Here is an 18,004-nt window from a genome sequence, read left to right on the forward strand (position 1 = left end):
TCAGTGGAACACATTTACGGAGACCGTGTTTCAGTTCTGTAATAGTAGAAAGTGCTAGAAGTCATGGTGGTAGTTTACCATCAGTGCTGGAAACATTGTGTCATCAATGCCGTAAATTTCCATTTACAAAGATAATTCTTTACAAGGATATAGGTGTAGATATATTAATTGAATTTGTAACCCACCTTTCGTGGTGTGACCTTGACTTCATCCGGCTTGACTGGTTTTCCAAACTTTACATTAGAGGTTTAAAACACTACAACTGAATTCAGAAGTGACAGAAATAATATTAATAATAATCTGATCTTTAATTGTCTTACACAATTCTCACCATACACAATGTAAAATTATTCAAATCCAAATCTTCAAATCCAATATTTTTTTGACCTTGTCAAATCTTATGATCCAATTGTCAGGATTACTGTTTGATTCAGCACATAGAACTGTACAGCACGGATGACAAATAAGAAACGTATTACCGGTCCTTAGAATGGCTGGATTTAACGTACAAAGAATAGTCAAAAATACTAGCCGAGGTCAGGGAACACAGAAAGGGACACAGCGATGAGGAAAGCCAGGAGTCAGGATACCAGAATATAGAGAAGTCAATAAACAAAGCCAAAGTCAAAAACCAGGTAGAAAACTAATAACAGGAACGCACTCTCGGACAACCACAAGGGAAACCACGACAGGGCACTGAGCAGGATGAGATTTGGGCCTAAATACCCCTCCTCTAGATCTGATAGGCTGTAACCGGCCTTTGACCCCAAAGTCAGTTACCAGGTTTCATTTGGATAATTGCTGCTCAGCATTACCCCTTCTGTGGATTAGGTTGCTGCTCGGCACAACTTTTCCTGTGTGGACAGTAAATGTCATTAACCACATTTTTATAAGCGTATGAATACGTGACACCAATATTGCTTCGCTCATTCCTTCCTCAGCCTCCTGTCCAAATTCCAGAATCAATCAATAACTGCAAAATGATTTAAGATTTTTAGATAGATTTTTCTGCAAAAAAGTTTTGTTTCAAAACTTTAAAATATAAAACAATATAATATATAAAAAATATATATCACTAGATTAAGAACGTTCCAAAAATGTTTAAAAATGTATCCATACATATTACATTATTTGAAAAGCTTATTCAAAACTATTAAATCAAGGCCATAATCTAAAATAATAAAACTTACCAAAAACATGTTTTTTCTTAAATAATAAAAAAAACTTAAAATATTACAATATAAAACTGTTGCCTCCATTATAAAAACTGTGTTAAAATGTAAAACTGTTGCCAGCCCCAAGTAAAATTTTTCTTGCAGCCCTCATTGCAATAAATCACTTCAGTCCATCGCTACATCATAAAACCATACTTTCTGTAGAAGTCCCCAGCTTGACCGAAATCCCCATGATCTCCCAATTTCACACCAGGGGGCATATTTGCTTTAGGAATTTAAATAAAAATGGCTATATGAAGAAGATTCAGCATGACTGCAGGATCCGCTGTAGATATTCACACATGAATACACAGTGAGATGCCATATGAAATGTATGTTCCCAGCAACAATTGTAATTGATGGCTGATCGTAAATGGCTCGATGTGGCAGTGAAAATTGCATGAAGCTCTGCTCTGACACATTTTGACTATTTTGCCATGGTTGTTTTAGCCTTTCAATAAAATGCAGGCGTTATTATTTTTGCATAATGATTGTCCTTATTGAAGCATTTTAAGGTGATACTGGCACCTTAACATAATAGATCCATCTAGCATACTTAATCAAATACTTTAACCAGAAATACAAATCTGATATTTCTCCACAAAATCTCCTTAAATCTTCCCCTAGTTTTCCACCTAGACTTTCTAATCCACCATCAAACTGTTTTCCTTAACCCCTTAAGGACCAAACTTCTGGAATAAAAGGGAATCATGACATGTCACACGTGACACGTGACGTAACTTCAGGGGTTAAAGGAACACTATAGGGTCAGGAGCACAAACATGTATTTCTGACCCCATAGTATTAAAAATATTATCTCACCCCCCTGGCACTCCTATGCTCCCTAAATATAGTAAACTATTATAGTAAAACATCTTCAGAACTGATGATTTCAGCCAATCATAATGCTTTCCCATAGTAAAGGATTTTTTATTGGCTGAGATAGTCAATTCTGATTATCTCCGCCAAGGAGATGAGCCAGAAGGCGAAACCAAACACTGCCCTGGCTAATCAGCGTCTCCTCAAATAGATTCATTGAATTAGTGCATCTTGATGTGGCAAGTTCAGTGTCTCCATGCAGAGGGTGGGAGACACTGTATGTCAGTACTGCTCCAGGAAGCACCTCTAGTAGCCATCTGATAAGTGGCCCCTGGAGGTATTGTAAACACTGCATAAGTGGCCCCTGGAGGTATTGTAAACAAAGCCTGAAGGGAATGATTATACTCACCAGAACAAATACAAAAAGCTGTAGTTGTTATGGTGACTATAGTGTCCCTTTAATATACAGAAAGACAAATACATTGGAAAGGACAAAATGCAAAAATGAATTAACCTTTTTGCTGTTGAATAATATTTTACTATGATATGTATTTAAAGCATGCAACAGAATATTTCTCTGAATTTGTATTTCTTTAGTTTCACAGCTATTTTATTAAAGGGACACCCACTTGCATAGGATATGATGGTGCCACCCTTAAAAAGGGATCTAACATTTTTGGTATGCCAAGTACACATTAAGAGAGCAATGCAATTATTAACCTTCCGTCTCTCCTGAGTTATGACATTAAGTGAGTCAGGGGAGTCCTGGTGAATGCTGTGCATAGCACCATTCACAGAACTGTTAATGCGGTTGTCGACCGGCTGCCAGCAGCTGCACTATTTATGCTTCTCGAAGAACTGTTGCTTTAGGGATTTCTTACAGGACCAGAGGCTAGTAGAATGCCTGATGAGTTGAGTTTAGAGTTGCCCGCTCATGCATTGAACCAGGAGGCTCCCATGAAAATGTGTGCTGTGCTGGTTAAAATACAGCTTGAAAGAAATACATTTTTATTTGTTTTCCCCAATTCAATTTATGATCTGGCAACCATAGGTGAGAAAGGTAATTCTAATCAATAGCATGGGACTGTCCAACAGAAGACCAACAGCAAAGAGTTGAGATTGTGGTCCAGAACAAGGATACAAGTTTCAGGAATGTGGCATGTATAATATTAGACATGATATGAGTCAGCAAAATATAATTCAATTAGAGACAATTTAGGACTTAGAAAGAAAGGGTTGTTATATTTCAGAGCTCACTGATTGTGACTTTTGCGCTATCTAGCTGATAACCTTTAATTACATTTGTGTTAAATTGAATCTCATAACTCTTGCTTTGCACTCTCTCTCTATAGATATTGAATGAACATCACAATCATATGGAGCCATCAAAAGCATGAACTGACTTGTAGTACAATCTAAAGCTGCAGCTTCCACCACATCTGAGGTAACATTTTAATAATTACACTGTTATAATGGATGTTATAAACGGGGCGGGCAGTCTGACAGCTTTTTCCATCCTACTGGCAATTTGAGGAACGATCATTATGAAAGAAATACATTAATAATGAGATCATGGCCCCTTTCCTCACACCCAGTGAATGGTCATACCGTTTACTTCTTTGACATCAAGTAAAATCAACGATTTTGGAAAACGAAGTTGCTAATTTATGGTATGCATAGCATTACAGAGTTATTGGCAGCATTCTAAGTTCTATATTAGTGAAAAATATAAAATATAGTATGTTTGCTAAAACATTTTAATGACCATCAAATATATTTCTACATAGCAATCACAAAAGCCCTGGCTGTTAAGGGAAGTAGGGTTGGACAGGGATAACAAAATAATATATGCCCAGACATTTCATATGGTGTGCTTTCAGGCTATTTTATCTGAACACGTGCTGGATAAAAAAAACACCCCAATCAGTCTATTTAATCTGAGAGCATTAGAATCTAGCCTTGCACTTTTTTGGTACTTTACTCACTTTTAGTGTATACCAATCACTTTTATACAAGCTCCAGTCCAGTTCCAATGTAGATCTGTGTCTTACAAATTCACTATTTACAGAGCAGCTCAGAATTTTCTGTAGATGAGTACTGTAACGGAGCTTCCTGTACCCCGGTTGGGTACCTCTGCCGACGGATGCTCCTAGTGCTCCCCGAGGACTCCAATCACTCCACCAGACACCATCAGCACTGCAGACCCCACGAACCGTCGCAGCTTGGTTGGGGTCTCACCATCTCCTACCCACCCTGGACCTACGACAAGGCTCCAGCCTCCAGAGAGTCAAGCAGGAATAGCTCTTACAAGAGCTCTGAGTATGTAAGAGAGTATAGTGATTATAGCAATCCCTTGTAGTGATATAGCAGTTTCCCCCAATAAGAGCCAAGACTGAGGGTGAAGTAAGTCTGTTTAATGTAGGCAAGCACTTACAATTTATACATACATTTAAACCCCCAAAAGCCTCATTTACATACAATTGGTTACACAGAGCACTATAGTACAAGGAAGGGTGGGTTCAGACAATAGCAAGGGCTGATAGGAGATTGAGGAGGGACAAAGCAGCCAGTTTAAACTGGTCTGGCAGTGTCCCTGGGACAACGCCCTGCTGGGGAAACAGTAGGACAGGAAAAAGGGTGAGGGGAAGAGGCACATTTTCCCATGGAAGTCACTTTTTAACATGTATTTTTGCAGGGCCCATAGTCTTTGGGCAGGAGGCTGGCAAATAGGCCCCTCCAAAAACCAGTGTCAAGGTCATTTTCGCAACAAGTACTTACTAACAAATTTCTGGAAACATACTCGTGGCATTCAGAATCATTCCATCTGTACATCCTTCTATCCGTCCACCCACCCATTCCATCTGTACATCCTTCTATCCGTCCACCCATCCATCTATCCATCCATCCTTATGTTAATCCATCCCTCCCAGCATCCATCTATCCATCTATCTATCTCTGTCTGTCTGTCTACCTATCCGTGTGTATCTATGTAGACTATTTATCTGCCTTCTATCTGTCTGTTTATGGATTTACATAGATTTACATTTACAGTCCATAAACAGAGCACACCCTACATTTTAGTTGTCATAAAATGTGAGAATTGGTCACTATTAATACTTATTAATACAATGTGACATAATTTTTTTTACCTGAAATAGTTACACCTCCAGTTCACTTGGGTGGATCGTGGATTTAAGTATGCACGAGTGGATGGAGCTGGAATGGTCCTTTGTATGTGTGCTATAATTTAGTCCTTGGATCATCTGGGCTATTTTTTAGCCTAGAAACCATGATCTTGTCAGTTGGTTATTTTAATTGTTTAATTACATGTCAGCATTTCCTGTTTTATGGCCAGTAAGCACTGCAATATAATTCTCCTGCAAAGAACCTACTAGTCTATAATATAGATAATTCTGTCCACTGTGATATTTCTTAAGACAAATGCATTTGATATAAATTCAGGATTGATCAGACTCTATTATTAACATTGCCAGTAACAAGGTGGGCACTCCCCTTTCTTATTCCTAGTAATGAGTTTATCCATAATATAGATCTTTTGTTTTCTAGTATTTTTTTTTTTAAAGAGAAATAAGTGCTATATCAGTATCGCATCCACTCAGCATTGTTTCTATTGATGCTTGTGTTCTTTTTTCCAATATAATTTTTATATAATTTTTATATTATTATACTTACTTAGTAACCAAGTATTAACTGAATTATATATAATTCATATATATATATATGTATATATATATATATATATATATATATATATACATACATATGTCCAATATCCTTGAAAAGAGCTTAAGAGCTTGACATTAACATTGATCGAGGATATTGGCCTATAATACTCTCCCTGTAGCACAGAACTAAACAAGTGTTGTAGATGAGGTGCTGGGAGAAATCTGAATTTATACTGATCTTTTAAGAGTGGAACAACAGGTAAATAAAAGGGCATGTCCTTATGCTTTAGAATTTGTCCATCGATAACAACCTATGCCACTTAGTTTAGTTAGTTCAATAGTTTAGTGCAAATGGATAAATATGTAGCTGTCTCTCTTTATTCTGTTTCTTATAAATGCAGCAATTTTCGAATAGTACTGATAACACACCTTTTATAATTTCACACCATAGCAAGGTACACTATAAAACAACCAGGGGATCCACTTATCATTAAATAGTACATCATCATATAGCAACACTTCAAGAGGATAATCAATACATGAGGTGTTAACTTCAAAAGTGCACTCATGCAATCCATTTAAAACATAAAAAGTCTCCATTTAAAAGTAACAATGATGCTGTGTAGTTGCAAAGCACCCGATAAACTGTGTAATAGAACTCCTCTAGAGTAGCATTGTATATATTGTGACTGCACTACAGCAAACATTTTCATCTACAAATCCTAAATTAAAGAGTTTATCTGTAGTCCAATTTCAGAATTCTGGTGAGTCCTTGCAGCTTATATTTGCATTATGAATTCACTTTCCCTCCAGATCCCGTTGCACAGAGCCTGAAAGATGATGGTTATGAAGATATATATTTTTCCTTTTTGATATCTTCAATAGCTAGGAACAAACAAGGATACTGGACATATGAAAGTGCACTAACACGCCAATAATTTATTATTTTTAAAAATAATCTTACAAGACACAAAGTTAAAAGCATTTATCTCTGGAAATTTGCATGGTAACCCGAGGTGGCAATAAAGTTGCCTTCTTGATTATGACTTTTCAGTGGTAAAACTTTGAGTTTATAACTTTAATATACAATACACCCTACGTACTAATGTATGGATTATTAACGGTGCCTTTGGGATTGCATGATAGTCCACGCTGGAAGGAAGTGGGCAAGAACTTGACAGCCAATGACAAAGTTGACAGATGACGTGAAACTTGACTAAATCCAACTATTTGTCAACTTTTGTCAACCTGTGGTTTCTACATAAAGTTGTCCCTTTAAAAGAAACCCTATTTTACAGAAAGAAAATACATGTGGGGACCCAAATTATGAAAACAAAAGAGTTTGACAGAGCCACTTTAAACCATCCAGTGTACAGTTGCATTAAAGCTTGTGTACAGTTGCATTATAAAATATGAATGCTACAAAGAACAGACATCTTAACAAGTTATCAAAAATTGGGCTTTTTCAGATTATCAGATTCTCTATTTTGGTCCTGGCAACAATACAAAGAGGAATAAAAACGACTTTTGAAAGCAAATGTAGGATATGTGGAGATCTCACCATTAGTCTTCCCTGCATCACAGGGACTTTCTAGTGATATATGTTTTTATTAGTGATTATGTGCAGGGACCTTTCTGTTGAAACTTGAATGGTAGCAATTATGTCACTCAGAGATGACTTCCATGTTATCAGCCATTTAACCACATACCTACACATGTGCAATGGATGACACAAGTTAGAGATCAGACAGTGATACATTTGTGCTGTACTTTTTGATAAAGTTGATTTAGAGTAGGATTGGAGCTCAGTTCTACTGAGGTAAAACTATCACTTATTTATAAACCAGATATATCTAGCAGAGGCGGCTCTAGACTTTTTGAGGCCTTAGGCGAAAATCAAATATGAGGCCTCCCACGCGCGATAAAAAAAATAAGCAGGCGATATTAAAATTAACTGTATAAATTGCATATTTTAAGGCAAACATTAATAAACCTCATAGTATTCACAAAGTTATTTTTGTTATTAAATTATTCTACAAAACATTGGGTATAGCTAAAAAGTTTGTGCCTGACTACTCAGTTATTCTTGTTGGTGTCTCCTAAAACTGAAATTAAGTTGTCAACAGTGTATTAAAAGAACACTATAGTATCAGGAACACAAATGTGTATTCCTGACCCTATCGTGTTAAACTATTTAGCCCCCCCCCCTCAATGTAGCAAAAACATACTTATTTCTAGAGCTGCCAGCGCTGGATCCACCCAATTGGCTAACATAATCTAAACTGATGATCTCAGTCAATCACAATGCTTTCCCATAGGAAAGCATCAGATTGGCTGAGATCTTCAATTTTGATGTCAGCCAAGGAGTCAAGTCAGGGGCGGCTGCCATGGTTAATTTTCTTAGTCATCGAAAAACTAAACCTTTCTTACCTGAGAGAGATGAAATGAGAGGGACCTCACAATTTGGTGTCCAGTGTCCATGCAGCCCTGAGCAGCTTGAAAAGGAGACTGAGAGACGACTCACTTGTCCACAGTCTCAAGACAGCTGCCTTAGCCCTTTACAGGCTTCTTCCTGCAAAATAATAAAAAAAGATTTTTGAAAAAAGAGACACGACTTAAGCAGTTTTTTTTAAAATGTTCTCTAAAACAAATAATAAAAATTAAATAAATATATATAAAATTAAATATATATATATATATATATATATATATATATATATATATATATATATATATTTTCTTATTTTGTTCTCAACTCCAATTAATACTTTGGTTTAACTTTCTGATTGGGGCACCAATGCTAGGCTAAGAACATCATCTGAGAGCTTAGCCTAGAAGTAGTTCCCCATTCACAAAAACAGAGTGAGAAAAATATGAATGGCATGTTTCCCACTCTGTTTTGTGATTGGCTGAGCCAGCCAGCGGCTTCCTGATTCAACCATTAAACTACATTGGAAGTAGTGAGAAAAAAAGGTTTCTTACCTGAGAGAGATGAAATGAGAGGGACCTCACGATTTGGTGTCCAGTGTCCATGTAGCCCTGAGCAGCTTGAAAAGGAGACTGAGAGACGGCACAGTCTCAAGACAGCTGCCTTCGACTTTTACAGGCTTCTTCCTGCAAAATAATATAAAATGGTTTTTTGTTTGTTTGTTTTTTGAGTTTTTTAATACGATAATACTATAGTAATACAATACTGTAATTATAACATATTACATATTATCTTAATATTATTGTTAATATTAACGATTACTATATTATTAATGATTATAATTAATATAATAATATATTATATCATATTTTATAATTATTATAATTATAGTAAATTATATAATTATTATTATATTATTATTAATATTTAATATTGTTATGTAATTTTGTATTTGATATACCACCATTATTCTGTGAAAAGATGGGGGGGTACAGCTCTCCTGCTTTTTTCTCTCTTCTACTCTGCTCTCCTTCCCTTTAATTTCTTTTCATCTGCTCTTCTTCCCCTTTTCTTTATTTTCATCCGCCTTCCTTCCCCTTTATTTTTATCTGCTCTCCTTCCCCTTTTCTTTATTTTCATCCGCCTTCCTTCCCCTTTATTTTTATCTGCTCTCCTTCTCCTTTTCTTTATTTTCATCCGCTCTCCTTACCCTTTTCTTTATTTGTATCTGCTCTCCTTCCCCTTTATTTTCATCTGCTCTCCTTCCCCTTTTCTTTATTTTCATCTGCTCTCCTTCCCCTTTATTTCCATCTGCTCTCCTTCCCCTTTATTTTTATCTGCTCTCCTTCCCCTTTACTTTTTTATCTGCTCTCCTTCCCCTTTATTTTTTTCTGCCCTCCTTCCCCTATTCTTTATTTGTATCTGCTCTCTTTCCCCTTTATTTTTTTCTGCCCTCCTTCCCCTTTTCTTTACTTGTATCTGCTCTCCTTCCCCTTTATGTTTTTATCTGCTCTCCTTCCCCTTTATGTTTTTATCTGCTCTCCTTCCCCTTTATGTTTTTATCTGCTCTCCTTCCCCTTTATGTTTTTATCTGCTCTCCTTCCCCTTTTCTTTATTTGTATCTGCTCTCCTTCCACTTTGTTTTTTTATCTGCTCTCCTTCCCCTTTTCTTTATTTGTATCTGCTCTCCTTCCACTTTGTTTTTTTCTCTGCTCTCCTTCCCCTTTTCTTTATTTGTATCTGCTCTCCTTCCCCAATCCCCTTTCACTTTATTTTCATGTGCTGTCCTTACCTTTTTCTCTCTTCTCCTCTGCTCTCCTTCCGTTTTCTATCTTCTCCTCTGCTCTCCTTCCGTTTTCTATCTTCTCCTCTGCTCTCTTTCCTTCACCAGCAGCTATTCTTTCTTTTTCTTCTCTTCTTCTTCCTCTTTGTACCGCAGGCGGGGGAATTCAGGGGGAGGGGTTACGCCGTCGCGTCGTGACGTCATCGCTAATCGGCATTGCGGATTGGCCGATTAGCAGGTTAGTGGCAGGAGGAGGGGAGGGTACTCACTCCACCACGGAACCCATGTGAGAGGGTTCCATCTTGTCAGCGCTAGCGCCGCGGCAATGCGGATGCGGCCGCCGGCCGGGCATGAAAGGATTTTAATAATCTTTTATTTTTTTTACCGCAGCGGCTCTCTAATTACATGGTTTAGGCGGCCGCGAGGCCCCTTTTAGCGCGAGGCCTTAGGCGGCCGCCTAAACCGCCTAATTAGAGAGCCGCCTCTGATATCTAGTACAAAAAAAACTGGTTGAATTACAGAAAGCAAAAGCTGTATGTCATTTTGAAATAATGCATATAGGTACTAAATGCTTCTATATAGTCTATATACCCACTTGGTTTTGAATGTGTGGATATCCACGCTTTTGCTGTAAATGTGCATTTCTGTTATCTTTAACACCATAACTAGAGCAATTCCATCTATACTTTGCAGTATCTGAGTCTCCTTGCTCAGAGGTGCATAGCTCATTCCTCTTATGCTTAAAATAGGATGACATTTGGGAATTTCTTCAATTAAACGTTAATTAGGCAATTAAGTTTGTGTCTGTATCACTAAGTGAAATGACCCCTCAAGGGCTCCTATTGTGTGAACCATTGTCATGTTATCTTAAATACGAAAGAGATGACTTAGTGTTTCTAAAATTGACATATGTAAGATAATTGATACAAATAGACTACTTATATATTTTTCTTCATTTTTGTGTTTTATTTTTGCGATTGCTGTCAGAAGTGGCAAATTGGAACATGCCAATACATATCTCCTGATTGTGAGTCATTGTCTTCAGTGTTTTTTTGCAAACTTGCAAAATACTTTACAGTTTAATAGCTCTCTTGTGGAAATCACTACAAAAACATAAGGAAGTTTACTTCTAATTTGTAGCAAAAACAACATGGCATGTGTGACATACTTTGTGTACGTCTGAGACTGCTGGAAATCCAATGAGGAATGTCGACTTCATACCAATGTGAGACTAAAGTGATCTATTTGCAATGGTTACTGTTGAACAATCTTATTTAAGACAGCATAGAAGTACTATGTAAAGTAGGGGTGCCTAAAAGATAGATCACCAGATGTTGTAGAATTACCACTCCCATGATGTTTTGCATGCATTTAGAATGACAAAGCATAATGGAAGCTGCAGTTTTAAAACATCTGGGGATCTCGACCATTACTCCCTAGTGCATACCATGTGAGGTAAAATAAATACAGTTGCAAGAAAAAGTATGTGAACCCTTTGGAATGATATGGATTTCTGCACAAATTGGTCATAAAATGTGATCTGATCATCATCTAAGTCACAACAATAGACAATCACAGTCTGCTTAAACTAATAACACAAAAAGAATGAAATGTTGCCATGTTTTTATTGAACACACCATGTAAACATTCACAGTGCAGGTGGAAAAAGTATGTGAACCCTTGGATTTAATAACTGGTTGAACCTCCTTTGGCAGCAATAACTTCAACCAAACGTTTCCTGTAGTTGCAGATCAGACGTGCACAACGGTCAGGAGTAATTCTTAACCATTCCTCTTTACAGAACTGTTTCAGTTCAGCAATATTCTTGGGATGTCTGGTGTGAATCGCTTTTTTGAGGTCATGCCAATCGGGTTGATGTCAGGACTCTGACTGGGCCACTTCAGAAGGCGTATTTTCTTCTGTTTAAGCCATTCTGTTGTTGATTTACTTCTATGCTTTGGGTCATTGTCCTGTTGCAACACCCATCTTCTGTTGAGCTTCAGCTGGTAGACAGATGGCCTTAAGTTCTCCTGCAAAATGTCTTGATAAACTTGGGAATTCATTTTTCATTTGATGATAGCAATCCGTCCAGGCCCTGACGCAGCAAAGCAGCCACAAACCATGATGCCCCCACCACCATACTTCACAGTTGGGATGAGGTTTTGATGTTGGTGTGCTGTGCCTCTTTTTCACCACACATAGTGTTGTGTGTTTCTTCCAAACAACTCAACTTTGGTTTCATCTGTCCACAGAATATTTTGCCAGTACTGCTGTGGAACATCCAGGTGCTCTTGTGTAAACTGCAAACGTGCAGCAATGTTTTGTTTGGACAGCAGTGGCTTCCTCTGTGGTATCCTCCCATGAAATCCATTCTTGTTTAGTGTTTTACGTATTGTAGATTCGCTAACAGGGATGTTAGCATTTGCCAGTGACTTTTGCAAGTCTTTAGCTGACACTCTAGGATTCTTCTTCACCTCATTGAGCAGTCTGCGCTGTGCTCTTGCAGTCATCTTTACAGGACGGCCACTCCTAGGGAGAGTAGCAGAAGTGCTAAACTTTCTCCATTTATAGACAATTTGTCTTACCGTGGACTGATGAACAGCAAGGCTTTTGGAGATACTTTTATAACCCTTTCCAGCTTTATGCAAGTCAACAATTCTTAATCGTAGGTCTTCTGAGAGCTCTTTTGTGCGAGGCATCATTCACATCAGGCAATGCTTCTTGTGAAAAGCAAACCCAGAACTGGTGTGTGTTTTTTATAGAGCAGGGCAGCAGTAACCAACACCTCCAATCTCATCTCATTGATTGGACTCCAGTTGGCTGACATCTCACTCCAATTAGCTCTTGGATATGTCATTAGTCTAGGGGTTCACATACTTTTTCCACATGCACTGTGAATGTTTACATGGTGTGTTCAATAAAAACATGGCAACATTTCATTCTTTGTGTGTTATTAGTTGAAGCAGACTGTGATTGTCTATTGTTGTGACTTAGATGATGATCAGATCACATTTTATGACCAATTTGTGCAGAAATCCATATCATTCTAAAGGTTTCACATACTTTTTCTTGCAACTGTATATCTTCTCAAAGTGTCCCTCTGCCCTCACATCCTCCCTATCCACAAAAGGGTTAAAAAACTCTTTCAGTCACTCACCTGATTCCAGCATTAATGTCCCTTGCCACTGGGTCGTGCTCCTCCTATGTCAGCCATCGGAGGACCTAATGTGCATGCACGGCAAGTGTGCTCACGCATTGAAAGCATTGAAAGCATGAAATTATTGAGGACGTCCAGTGTAATTTCACAGACTCAATGTCTTTGAAACTGCAGGAAGTGCCTCTACTGCGCCTCATGGCAGTCTTAGCACTGCATTGTAAAATTGTTATTTATCTAAAACTGCTATGTTTTACATTGCAGGGCTAAGGAGGACAAGAACTCTGCACCTATACCACTTCCATGAGATGAAGTTTTCATTTGCTTAGAGAGTCCAGTGTAGGGGGAAAAGATTTAGAAGAATCTGTGCAATTAGGTGGTCAGCACAGGTGATATGTTTCATGGAAAAGGTTCACTTAGTTTGTGTGAAGGAACCCTGAAACTGGAGATGAGCATTATTTCATTTTGGCATGTAAATGTAGTGTCAGAACCACAGTGTTTGAAATGGAAACAAACAAACCTCTGATGTACATAATTGGACAACGCATCTGATACATTAGATTCTAAGACATCTTTGATCATACTTTTTATTGTGTGTGTGTGTAAGGGCCTGACCTAAAACAAACAAAATGTACTTGGGCATCCTGATACAGATAAAAGTATGTAACTAACTATGCTACCAACATATAGACCAGGGGTCCTCAAACTTTTTAAATAGGGTGCCAGTTCACTGTCCCTCAGACACTGCTGGGGGCCGGACTGTAGTTTGAAACAAATTCCTATACATACTGAAACAGACATATAGACATATACAGACACATGCTAACATACATACAGACACACACACACACACACACACGGACATACATACTGAAACACATACATGATGACATACACAGACACTGACAGACATACATACTGACATACATAGACAGACACACAGACACATACATACATACATACTGACATACATACATACTGAAATACATACACTCAGAGAGACATACATAAACACAGACATACATACAGATAGATACATACACACACACACACACACATATACATACTGAAATACATACACACAGATACATACATACACACACACACACAGACAGACTGACATACTAACATACAGATATACATACATACAGAGACAAACTGACATACATACAGATAGATACATACATACAGATACATTCATACACACAGATAGACATACATACAGACACATACTCACATACATACAGATAGATAGATACATACATACACACACATACTGACATACATACAGACACATACACACAGATACATACATACATACACTTACAGACATACACATACATACACATACACTTACAGACATACACATACATACACACACATACTGACATACATACAAATCGAAAGTAACACATGCTCCCTTGATAAAGGCATTTTGCCGAAACGTTGGGAGCTTTTTGGTTGACTCTGTCCCTGCTTCTCACTAGGTTTGGTATGCTTTTTGTACTTTTTATATATGTGTCTGTTTTTGTGGGTTTGAATTGTATGGGTATCTCATTTAGCTACCTGTGATATTGATACTTAGTTATTTCATTCATTACGCCCTTGGCATGTATATATATCCAGAATTCTTCAGGCAGTTGCTTTACAACATGCTATGATTTTTTACTTTGGTTTCATATTTAATGAGATATGTTGTTAGTGTGTACCCTTTTAATAAAGATTTTTTTTATATAAACATTTATGGTTGTGCTCTTTACTCAACTTGTATATACATACAGATAGATACATACATACAGACACACACATACTGACATACTGACATACATACAGATACATACATACACTTCCAGACATACATACATTCATAGATACATACATAAAACAGGAAGAATCCTTACACTCAAGCTATAAGGGTACAAAATGTCATTGCAAGTTGCCAGCCATGGTTCAAATATCCAAGAAAGCAATAAATATAGCTGCACTCACGGTTGGAGATTAAAATCGTCAATGCTTTATTCAATTCATTAAAAAAGAATCATACATACATACACATACTGACATACATACACATACAGACACATACTGACATACATACAGATATATAATACATACATACACACACTGACATACATACAAACACATACTGACTGACATACATACATACACACAGATAGACATACATACAGACACATAATGACATACACACAAACACAGCCAAATGTTCTTACTTTTTTTGCAGGAGGGTGGCTGTGGCTGGTGGGAGTCAGCGTGGCTCTTCCGTCCTCGTCTGTCTTTCTTCCCTTCCGTGCGGAGGGAGCTGGGAGGAAGTGACCAGCCGTCACTTCCTCCCAGCACTACTTTGCGGCTGAAATTTTTTAAAGGGGCCCGGTTGCGCTATTGCACGGCCGCAGCGCTGACCGGGCCCCTGAAGCTATAGGGTCCATCGGGTGGCCCTAAATGCTTGGCCCTAAATGCTTGGCCCTAATTGCCCGTGGGCCGTAGTTTGAGGACCCCTGATATAGATGATACACAACCAATTTCTAATGCCTGAAACTATTTTATTACACAAAACATGAAAAAGCAATCTATTGCTCAGCCTAGCTCCCTGATCATAAGAAATTATAAAAACAACATAATAAAGTCAAGAATTTAATAGAAGTAGGATATAAAGAATAAATATCTGAGTGACAAAGTAAATTCTAGCAGGAAGAAAAGTAATTCTGTGAATAAGAAAAGGAAAACGGACCTCTTCTCTTCAATATTCGAATCCTGTACTGAGGGTTTAGAAGACTATTGGACTATTACCTGTTAATCCACACATTGTTGCATATTAAATATTGCTACAAGACAGCAAGGGAGGTGAAGTTAGTCACTCTAGATTTGGCATCGCAAACTCCAGTCCTCCGTATGTTGCTGAACTACAACTCCCATGGGTCTCTGGTTATATATTGCATTAAATTATAATAATTCTAAGAGCTGTAGACCATGTGTGTCAGAGTTTGAGATCCATGCTCTAGATATATTGAAAGTTCTTTTAGAAATGATAGGTGATGATGACAGTACCTTTAAGAGTTTCCTGCAGAATTGGCCATTTTATATGAGTTTTGTCCCTTTTGGGTTAATTATATTAAACAAATAAAGAAACATGTGATGTAGCCTGAATCTATATAAAGGTTTTAGTCACTAATATTTTGGTTAAAGCATATGAGCTCATCCATCAACATCAATAGCTTCCACATAGGATAGAGTATATGTCTTCTGTGTTTTGGCAGTATTCCAGCCACACTCATTGATAATGCCCATGGCATAGAACAGGCATTGGCAACCTTCGGCACTCCAGATATTTTGGACTACACCTCCCATCATTCTTTGCCAGCATTATGGGTGTAAGAGCATTATGGGGGATGTAGTTCACAACATTTGGAGTGCCACAGGTTGCCTATGCCTGGCATAGAACATAGCTAAAGTACAAACAAGAGAATAAGGATTACCATATCTAACACACCATGACACATTTAAATATACAATTAACATTAATTAAAACAAGTTCATGCATACAATGATAAGGTACGCTATAAATTATTTCAAACACAATTCTATTTGAGACTTAGATTTCCTGCTCCTATATGTTTCTCCGATAAGAGGATGGTTATATATGTATCTAAAAGAAATAAAAGGATAACTGCATCTTTAATGTGATAGCTCTAAAGCTAATCCATTTTCCATTGCCTCATGGGATGCACTGGCTTCCAAGATAATATAAAAAATAGAAATGTCTGGTAATCTCTCAGAGAAAGTCATAGTTTCATCTCATTCTGCAAGAGCATGCCTGTTTATATGGCTGTTGGTGCCCATTGGGAAATATTCTTGCATATAGGGAAAATGTAATTATATATGCCCAGGGAACTAACAGGTGTATGGAGACTATATTGAAACTTTGCTGTAAAGGAACACTATCATCAAACATTTATTACCTTATTTTATTTCTAAAAATTGGACATTTGTGAGAGACATGAGCAGAATGGCTGAGTGGTCCTTGTGTTTCCACCTTGGCTCATAAAAAAATGATTAGCACTACTCTTAAATAAACTTTTCTTTTTCAGGTAATTAGGTGTTCCAGATCTAGGCTATTCACAGAAATACTTGAATGAATTTTCCAGCTGATTGACTAAATGTGCAGTTGTTGCTAAGAGGGAACTTATTATAATAACCACAGTTTAAAAAAAAGAAAATTAATAGTTTATGGAGGCTAGGCTTATGGAGGTCATTGAAAGCATTGTTGTGGAGTTATGTTTGGGGTTTGGGCTACTTGCAAAATGGCAATGCAGTCCTCTCACGAACTGGCATCCAAACTTGTATGCAATATGGCTCTTGAAAGAAACACTTGTATGCCAACTAGCCCATACTGTCTTCTCATACAGATTATCCCATCCAATTTACCTAGGCAGGGTCTAGGTGTTGCTTCCAGTCGCGATCTTCATCTACTTGAGGTTATATTTTTGTATTCTTGCTGGCTTTTTAGAGGAGTCTTCTTGGTTCATTCAAATAATGTATTTGATTCTTAGCACTACAGTCTTACTACATGATACTGGCATTATCGCTAGCATACCTATATATTAAAATATAATTACCTAACGATTGCTTCTGATCCCCCTGCAAAACTATTGGTGAAATGGCCACGGCCAAAAACTCTGTAATGCCTAGCTTGTTGTTACACCTCTATAATGTTTGGCTTATATTACTTTAACAACGCATTAAAAGATTTACTGTTAAGTTACAATGCAGGCTGCAGTGCAAACATTAGTTTTTTTTTTAACCTGTTAAAGGGACACTATAGTCACCTGAACAACTTTAGCTTAATGAAGCAGTTTTGGTGTATAGAACATGCCCCTGCAGCCTCACTGCTCAATCCTCTGC

General features: G+C 37.5%; 1 protein-coding gene across 3 annotated transcripts in view; it reads left to right on the forward strand.

Annotated features, from left to right (window-relative positions):
* The window catches only part of SRRM3 (serine/arginine repetitive matrix 3), a 496,285-nt gene that overhangs the window by 124,142 nt on the left and 354,139 nt on the right, over nt 1–18,004 (forward strand). For all 3 annotated transcript variants that reach the window (XM_063456734.1, XM_063456743.1, XM_063456748.1), the window contains exon 2: nt 3,386–3,477. The gene's annotated coding sequence lies outside the window, so the exon portion shown is untranslated. The remainder of the gene's footprint in view (nt 1–3,385; nt 3,478–18,004) is intronic.

This window comes from Pelobates fuscus, chromosome 1 (assembly GCF_036172605.1).
Source record: "Pelobates fuscus isolate aPelFus1 chromosome 1, aPelFus1.pri, whole genome shotgun sequence".
NCBI classification, from domain to species: Eukaryota; Metazoa; Chordata; class Amphibia; order Anura; family Pelobatidae; genus Pelobates; species Pelobates fuscus.